The following is a 10001-nucleotide window of genomic DNA, read 5'->3' on the forward strand; positions in this document are numbered from 1 at the left end:
TGTCATCCACGCTTCCGGCCCAATCTGCATCTGTATAAGCATGAAGAGTGAGATCTGTATCTCTAGGATACCATAGGCCATAATTTTGAGTCCCTTGAAGATATTTGAAGATTCTCTTTACTGCTTGAAGATGAGTCTCCTTTGGATTTGCCTGAAACCTTCCAACTATTCCAACTGCATGCATGATGTCTGGTCGGGTACCTGTCAAATATAGTAAACTTCCAATCATAGATCTGTAGGTTGGTTGATGAACTGCTGCAGATTCGTCATTTGCACTGAGACTACATCCTGTAACCATGGGTGTACATACTGGTTTTGCATCTTCCATGCCATATTTCTTCAAAATCTGCTTGAGATACTTGGTTTGAGATAAAAGGATTCCTCCTTTCTTTTGTTGGATTTGCAAACCAAGAAAGTATGTCAGTTCTCCTAGCAAGGACATCTCAAATTCTTTCTGCATGACTGAGGCAAAGCTTTGACTCATAGCTTCTTCATTACTGCCAAAAATAATGTCATCTACGTACACAACAAGTATTAGTAATTTGTCATTTTCAACTTTTATATAAAGATTGCTATCTGCTGAACCTTTTGAAAAACCTTGTTGATGAAGATATTTGTCCAACCGGTAGTACCAAGCCCTTGGAGCTTGTTTGAGACCATAGAGAGCCTTTTTTAATCGGCATACAAGATTTGGATCGTTTCCAAGAATGAAACCATCCGGCTGTTCAATGTACACTTCTTCATCCAAGTCTCCATTCAGAAAAGCTGATTTCACATCCATTTGAAATACTTTGAAGTTTTGACAACTTGAGAGAGCAAGAAACATTCGGATGGCCTCAAGTCTTGCAACAGGAGCAAAAGTTTCTTCAAAGTCTATCCCTTCTTGCTGTGCATACCCTTTACAAACAAGTCTGGCTTTGTTTCTAATTACTTCTCCATTTTCATTCAATTTATTTTTGAAAACCCATTTTGTTCCGATAACATTCTTATCCTTTGGTCTAGGAACCAGCTCCCAAGTATTGTTCTTTTCGATTTGCTCAAGTTCTTCATCCATTGCTTTCACCCAACATTCATCTTTGCATGCTTCTTTCACATTTTGTGGTTCAGTAGAGGAGAGTAATGCCAAATAACTTGAAGCTTCTGCAACTGTTCTTCTAGTTTGTATACCTGCTTCCTTTTGTCCCATGATCTGAGATTCTGGATGGTTCTTTTGAACATATCTGGATGGAGTCTTTTCTTCTATTCTTGTTCTTTCTACTGCTTCTTCGTGAGGTCCGTCTTGAAATTGTTCTTGCGGTTCTTCTTCTTCATCATTCTGTCTTTGAGGGTAGCTTTCATCTTCTTCAATGTCTTCACGATGTATTTGCCTAGGAATGTATCCTTTTTCATCAACCACTACATCAATGCTTTCAACAATTCTGCCAAGTCTTTTATTGTAGCATTTGTATGCTTTGCTATGTGGAGAGTAGCCAAGAAGAATTCCTTCATCTGCTCTAGGATCAAGTTTGCCAAGCTGCTCCTCAGTATTTTTGATATAGCATTTGCTCCCAAAGATTTTGAAGTGCTTTACTGAAGGAGTTTTACCACTCCAGAGCTCATGAGGAGTTTGAGTGCTGTTCACTCGGACATTTGTCTTGTTGAGAATAATAACTGCCGCATGTGCAGCTTCACCCCAGAAGGTTGCAGGAGTTCCTGATTCATCAAGCATAGCACGAGCCATTTGCTGGACTGTTCTGTTCATTCTTTCCACTACTCCATTTTGCTCAGGAGTTCTAGCTGTAGAAAATTCTCTCCTTATTCCATGTTCATCACAGAAATCGAAAAATTCATTTGAAGTAAATTCTCCACCTCTGTCGGATCTGAGGCACTTAATCTTGTGACCTGATTCATTTTCAGCCAAGGCTTTGAAGGATTTGAATTTTTCGAAAGCTTCATCTTTGTGCTTCATAAGTCCTAACCAAACAAACCTGGAGAAATCGTCAATAAATAATATCAAGTATTCCTCTCCTCTAGGTGTTCTTTTTCTGAATGGTCCACATACATCTGTATGTACTAGCTCAAGAGGCATACTGGCTGATCCTTCTTTCTCTGGAAAGTTAGTTCTAGTCTGTTTTCCAAACTGACATGATCTGCACATGGTGTTGTCAGGAATTTTGATATCTGGAAGATCGCGAACTGCCTGATATTTGCAAGCTTTCCTTATTTGTGAGAAGCTTAGATGTCCCAATCTTCGATGCCATAACCAGTGCTCTTCATCCTTGCTTAAATAGCATTGTTGTTGTTCTTCATCAAAAATGTATAGATTATTTGAAGTTCTTTTTCCTTTGAGAACTGTTTTACCTGTATCAAGATCACGAACAAGACATCCATTTGATCTGAATATAACCTCGGTTCTTTGATCACACATCTGGCTTACACTTAGAAGATTATGCTTTAGTCCATCAACAAACAAAACATTTCCAGCCTTAACATCTTCTTTTAAAGGAGCAATACCTTTTCCTTTTATAGTTGCAGGAGTATCATTTCCAAAAGAGACTTTCTTTCCCTTTTCTAAATTAGAATAAGATTCAAGTTTTTCTTTATCACCTGTCATGTGCTTTGAACATCCGCTGTCAATGTACCATAGATTTTCTTGTCCTTCTGCATAGAATGCTATCCCACATCTTTCTGTTTGAGGTTCCTTTATTTTCCATGTTTTGGTGCCTGAGGTTTGTTCCCTTTTTTGTTCTTGTACCTTTCTTTCCGGAAACCTGTTTCTACATTCAACATCTTCATGTCCAAAATTATTGCAAATAGAGCATTCAACTTCATTTTCAAGAGCTGAAAAATTGTTATAGGTCCTTTTTGTATTCCCTGTCATGCTTCTTTGTTTTTGAGCTTCCCTAGTCATGATTGTTTTATACGCAACACATTGGGCTGCTTTGTGACCAAAGTTATGGCAAGAAAAGCATTGTCCATTGAAGAAGTTTCTGCGATTATTGAATCTACCAGCCGACTGATTGTAATTTCTATTTTCATCTATTCTTGAACCAAATTGAGAAGGTTTTACCTGTGGCTGGTTGTGGCTTTTGTTCACCCTTAAGCTGGATTGCCCCTGATAGTTTGAAGTTCGTCCCTGCTTTACCTGATGATCTTCCTTGTGTTCTTGCTCATTTCTTCTTGCTGCATCAAGATAACTTTTTGAAGTGGAAGCTTGAGAAGTTTCTCCATTGTAGCCCAGACCTGTCTTATTTAGAGGAGATCGCTGCACACTGATAATCTCATTCAACGTTTCAGATCCTTTAATAAACTTGAGATTAATAGTTTTTGTTTTCTCAATTTCTTTTCTAAGACCAACAATTTCACCTTCTAATTTTTCAAGATGTTTTTCCTTTTCATCAATCTGAAATTGTAGAGTATCAATAATCATGTTCTTTTCTTCTATACATCTCTTGAGTCTAGTAATTTCATCATAAAGGTTATCCACATCTATAGCATCCTCATAATTATCATCTTCAAATGCCATTAACAATCTATATTTGTTACCTTGTTCATCTTCATCACTGTTTGATAAGCCATCGCTATCTTCATGGGTGTAGTAGCTTTTCTTATTTGTACCCTGTTTCTTGTTCCATCTAACTGGTTCCTTTCCTTTATCCTTATAAGAGCATTTTGCAGCATAATGACCTACTCTTCCACAAGCAAAACATTTGAAAGGTAGCTTACCTCTGAACCTTCCAGAACCCCTTTGAAGATTTCTGACAAAGTTTGATTCTTCTTCCTCTTCTTCTGGAACATGACATGCTTCATAGTGATCTTCTTTGCCTGATGCTTTAAAAGCAGCTTCCCTTCTGTCTGATGGACCTCCCTTTCTCATTTCATAAGCAGTTAGAATTCCATGCAGCTGAGACATAGTGAGAACACGGAGATTTTCCTTTTCTTCTACTGCAGATACTTTAGATTCAAATTTGGGAGATAAAGATCTTAGAATCTTTTGAACTACTATAGTCTCTTTTATTTCTTCACCCAAATTTTTCATACAATTAACAATCTCATCTACTCGAAGAAAATAATTAGCCACACTTTCATCATTATACATCTTGAGAGTCTCATATTGAGTCCTGAGAGTTTGAAGTTTAGCTTCTTTTACCTGTTCATCTCCTTCATAGCTAGTGATCATTTTGTCCCATATCTCTTTTGCTGATTTGAAGTGCATGACCTTCATGAACTCTGTTTGAGATATACTTCCTAATAGAGTACTGACTGCTTTTGCATTTGTTTCATACTGCTTTTTCTCAGCTGGATCTGTAGGAGTAACTGAAGGAAAGGCATAGCCTGATTCTACAATGTTCCAAACTTCTGTACCAAGAGATTGAAGATATGCAGTAACTCTTACCTTCCAATAATTGAAGTTTGTCCCATCGAAGACGGGTGGCCTGATTGATGCTTCTCTCTCGTAGTTGCTCATGATGAACGATCTACCTTCAAGCGATCAAGCAGTTTTGAAGGACCTGCTCTGATACCAATTGTTGGAAATAATACTGAGGGGGGGGGGGAATCAGTATTATCTAGCAATTTACCAAATCTTCCTTATTTGATATTTTGAAATATTCTTGCATATCAGTACCATAAAACAATGAGCATGAATAAAGAAAATAGACAGTCACACCAAGGAACACAAGATGTAAGGTGGAAACCCAATGCGGGAGAAAAACCACCTGCTGCAATAATGTCTCTATCTTCTTTCAAGAAATTCTTTTTACAATGATTTTGTACTGGTGCAGTCCTTTACCAGCACGCAGGCTGCAACCTGCAAAGAGCTACAACTCTTTCTCGTTTTCCAGACTCCTCCTGGAAGGGAGCTACAACCCCCTACTTCTTTTTCAAAATGATCAACAAGTATACAACAGACACAGTCTACTACAGATATCAGATCAGTAATTACTGAAACAACCCAGAACACCTTATGAACAGAAATATACAATTAACAGATCATCTTGAGACAGGGACGCATATTTTCTTTCTGTGGCCTGCGACTGGACGCAGTATACCTTATGCTGTTCTGCGTGCAGACGCACTGTTACTTTTGCTTGTCTGCGACCGACGCACACATCAACACTATCGCGCCGCGTCTTTTTCTTCAGGGACGCACCCAATACCACAGTCGAGCCGCGTCCTTCGCTTCAGAGACGCACCTGATCCTTTACTGTACTGCGTCCCGGCGCACTTTCCCTTCACTGAATCTGCGTCCCTTTAGATATAGAAGATAAGAGGACTTCAGAACCAACCCAAACACTCAGATCCACAGATCTGATCATGCGCCATATAGATCGTAGTCCTTTAGAAGATTTACCCTTAAAGATATGGACTAGATCACACCAAGAGATGATCAACCAAGATGATGCCTAATCCAAATGAATTCCTCTGCTTTATATAGGCAAGCTTCTCCCCAAAACATGGAACAATACCACGAGCCGACATCATAGAAACACAAAACCGTCGGCTAGATACCACACAAGAAACCCCCACGTTCATTTCTCTGCCTTGAAATGTGTGCACTGGGCGGACGCACCTCCTGAACGGCTGGCCTGCGTCCCTGGACGCGGGTTCTGTATGGTATACCTGCGGGGACGCACGTGCTGAACATATTTCCTGCGTCCTTCTTGATTTATCCCCTGAATGGGTTTGCCATCAAGGACAACACCTGAATCATAATGCCAACAAAGTGGAGCTATTTCAACCATTTCCAAGCAAGGACTAGGAATCTAGGCAGTCAAACAACTTGCCTCTAAAAGAAGGGAAACTGATTCATTACACTCAAAACTACTTTTATCTAATGAGTATACCATCTACTAGTGTTTTCCTATTGCATTTAGAAACCATGGTATTAATTACATCAGAAAATTCACCTCCATGAGAGAGAAAAGAAGAAAATGGTCGAAACATAGAAAAACAGTCATCCTGAGTGAAAATGTCCTACGCACAGCACCACTGGTCCTACACACAGCGCCACTTTGAGTCCACTTCTGGAGGCTTAACCATCATCCAAATTGAGACCAGGATAGCTCATTGGAAATTCCTTCAATTCTAGTTTCTGGAACACCTGGTATTTCTAGATTTAGAGCTCATTTCCCCCTCAAAAACTAATTCTCCCAAGGCTGCTTTTGTGTGTCCAAAAATTGGTAGAAAGGTCATATTTTGAGTGTTTTTGGACCTTCTCGCGGACTAAATCTGCTCCAAAAATTCTAAAATTTCTAGGGCGCTTGTCCTTGATGTCCTGAATCCAAAAATGCAACCCATTTGTCCATTGCATGCCCCTAGAAAAAGCACAGTGTTGGTGGCGCTGCGCTTCCGAGCAAACTCTTTGTGTTTTGAATTTCCAAAATTCTAAAATGACAAAATCTCCTCAAAAGCTACCCAAAATTGGTATGAGGCAACACCATCAACTGCTTTGGTTAGCTAAGGAGGCTTCAGCCAACATTTTGAATCTATCCTCTTTCTTTTTTCCTTCTAAAGCCCTCCTTAACCTAGCTTTCAATTTTTTGATCCTCAGGTTATAAATTTTGTTATGGGTCATGTAATGGTATGCCATGTGTCTAAGCATTTTCTTGTCCCTGTTGGCCTTCTCAATGAGCCCTTCTAGATGTATGTTAACTCTCTTAAGCCAAGTCTCCCTATCATTTTCAATCTCCTGCTCAATAGGAGTCAATGTGACTTGAGCCTCTTTGGAAGTTTTCCTGTTCGCTTTGATCACTTCCAGTTCCATGAGGACTTGTTTGTCACTCAACTATTTGTTTTCCTATTCTAAGTATGTGATGACATACTTGGCTCTCTCTAGGTTGACTGCCAAAGCTTGTATTTGAGATTCCCTTTCCTTTATGATGATACGTTTGATGGTTTCTTGATCTTGAGCCTCTAAATCAATAAACTCAGTGTCATGTTATTTAGGCTCATCATGTTATTACAACTCAAACTCCCTTTCTTGCTCATCATCCAAGTCATCCTGCTATACCTTTTCCTTGCCTTTATTTAGCTACTTAACCTATACATTCTTTGTTGATGTAGAAGGCAAAGCCCCTTCCGCTCCCTATGGAGATAACATTTGCCTGTGAACTGATGAAGAAGGCAAGATCTGTTCGACCTCTTGTGGAGAGAACACTTGCCTAGCAGCTGCAAATAATTTCCTTGTACCTCTGTGATATGTCAAGAATACCGACACCTCAGTAGTTTTTGTCTCTTTGTGTTCCTCTCCTGTTTCCACATGAGTAGAAGGCCGACCTGTTTCTTGCACCATGGAAGGAGGAATTTTGGGTTCCCTGAACATGTCATGAGTAATGAAAGTCTCCCAAGGGATATTTAAAAGATTGACATGGTGAAGGACAATAATCTTGATTAAGGAGTAATGATATACGTTGTTCATCTGCTGAGGGTATGGCTTATTCTGCACAATGTAAGCCATCTTGTCAATGTTTCTAAACAAAATGTAGGGTAGGTTCAACATCTTCACCCTTGTAAAGTGCATGAGGAGCATGATATGGTAAGTGTACAACCTAGAAAATCTGCCCTCACAAGTGAAATATTTGATGATAATCCTCATCAAGTTGACATAACTATTCTCCAAAAATTTGAAGGGCAAGATTCTCTTCACATGACTTCTGTACTGAGGCTTAATGTAAGTCTCATAATAATGCTCATCAAGGTCCTGAGCCTTATACCATTTCTCACCAACATCAGGAATTCTAGTGGCCTCTGAAATTACAGATGGTGACACTGTGAAAGACACGCCAGTAAGAGTCACTTCATTGTTATGCAGGCTGGCTACAAAGAGTCTAGCCAATTCATGATGAAACTGAACTCTCTCCACTAATTCAGAGAACTCATAACATCCAAGGTGTCTGAAACAAGAAATTGCTAATGGAGAGACCTGTAGTTCTGCTAAATTGGTTGGCTCTTCTTTGGTAATTTTACCTCCCATATGAGGCTTTCTATGTTTCCTTCTCCTCTCAATTGACCTATCACTTGCTGTATCCTCCCCATCATAATCAGAGTCACCTCTATTCATTTTTAACCTATTTTCTTAGTTTGCACAATTTTAGACAATAAAATGGAATGAATGGGACACTCTAAGGTTTGTAGGGATGAGATTGAGTGAGCTTAGGTAGTTATGGATAAACCATGAGAGTGAGGGGAGGGTTTAGGGAATGAGTGATAGATGGTGAAATGTAGATGAGGGTGAAGGGAATGATGGGTAAGGTGTATAGTTATGAAGCTAGGAAATGGGAGAAACAAAATGATTAGGGTTTATAGTGGAAAATTAGGGTTTGATAAGAGGAGTGGAGGAGAAGTCCAAAATATCAAAGGTTCATGCTAAATATTGAGTGAAGAGAGAGAACTTACTTGTAAAAGGTTACTTTGGAGGAAATTTGGCAGAAATCTAAAGCTCGGAGCATTTTTATGGTTTTCTGCCCTATGCGCAGCACTCCTGCACAGACGTGCAATGTGGGCTCCTACACACAGCACCTGTTCAAATTAACACTGTCGAAATATTGCCTACGTGTAGCATAATTCCCTACGTGTAGCGCCTCCATCCCTACGCGCAGCGCCAAACAAAAATCCTCTAGAAGCGCAGTGCCAATTGCCTACGCACAACATTGCCCCTGTTTTGCTAAAAATCACTTTGAAATTGCCGCTTTCTTCTCTCCTTTGGTTTCTTTGACTTTAAAATGACATAATGAAATGAAAATAGAATGGAAGGGGTTTTATATATGAGCACTATTTTGATTTTTACTTTTTGAAAACCCACTTTTCCAATGTTCTTTGCATTTTTGAAAACCCTATTTTTAATGCTTGTTTCACTTTTTCCTTTTGTAGGTGGATTATGTCATGCTGACTTGATTTTTGCAATGTTTGTAGCTAGGAAGTAGGGATTGATGCTTAGGAGTAGTTGGGAATTAATATTACATATAGGAACATGAAATTACATAAGAAATGATAATAAAAACAAAATACTCTGTTTTCACCTCAAAACATGTTTTGAGGTGAAAATTACATTAAGCTTTAAAAGGACTCACTTTAGACTTTGTAGATACTATGCTTCAGTTTATTTGGAATCCTCATGTCCTTGTTGATATTTATTGGCATTTAACCATCAAATTTGACTATGTGGAAACCCTAAAACCTAATGACACCAAACCCTATGACCTAATGAAATAGAATTGCAGAATGAAAATAAACCATGACTGAAGACTACAAAATAAAGGATCAACAAGTACATTTCATGAGGGAAACTTAAGTGACCTCAACCGTCAGTGGATCCATGACCTAATGGAGTCATGAAAAATTAATAGTATGGAACTCCTACTATGAAAATCCAAAAGAGAAATTTTTTATCACTTATGGAAGTATGAGAAGACTGACACTAACATTGGCTCCAATGGGGATGGTATCTCCTTGGAGATGCCAAGAACACCGTAGGCCTAGTAGCCTTATCCATTGGGAAATGGGGTCAAAACGATTCAAAGACTGAAAAATAACACAATGCAAACTGAAACTGACTCATGACTCAAACTATGACTATAAACTAAATCAAAACTAGCAAAACTTACACAAATCATTCAAACTATACAGCCTTCACTTCAGGCCTCAAGCTGGAATGACTGTGTAATTTGAAATCTTATAATGAAGGGAAAATGGTATGTACAATGATCATGTTATAATTTCATAAATGACCTCAAAAGTAGTAGTGCTTCAGGAGCTTCCCATTAACTAGTCCTCCCGGGCACTTTTGATCATCCATCTCCTTGAGCAGAAAGGAATTCTATCCTCTGTATGCTGCAATATTATAGGGTCCTTTCCGTAAGTTTTCAAACTTACCGTGATCACCTTTGTCCTCACTCTCAGCATCCCAACACAACACTACATCCTCTAGATGAAATTTGTCTTCTTTAGTTTTTCCGTCATAGATCTTCTTGATCTTTTGCTATAATTTGAAAGTGTTTTGGAAAAATTCATCCCTTGTTTGC

This window comes from Pinus tabuliformis, chromosome 9, assembly GCF_031772625.1.
Source record: "Pinus tabuliformis cultivar Carrire ecotype Pingquan chromosome 9, CPIR1, whole genome shotgun sequence".
NCBI classification, from domain to species: domain Eukaryota; kingdom Viridiplantae; phylum Streptophyta; class Pinopsida; order Pinales; family Pinaceae; genus Pinus; species Pinus tabuliformis.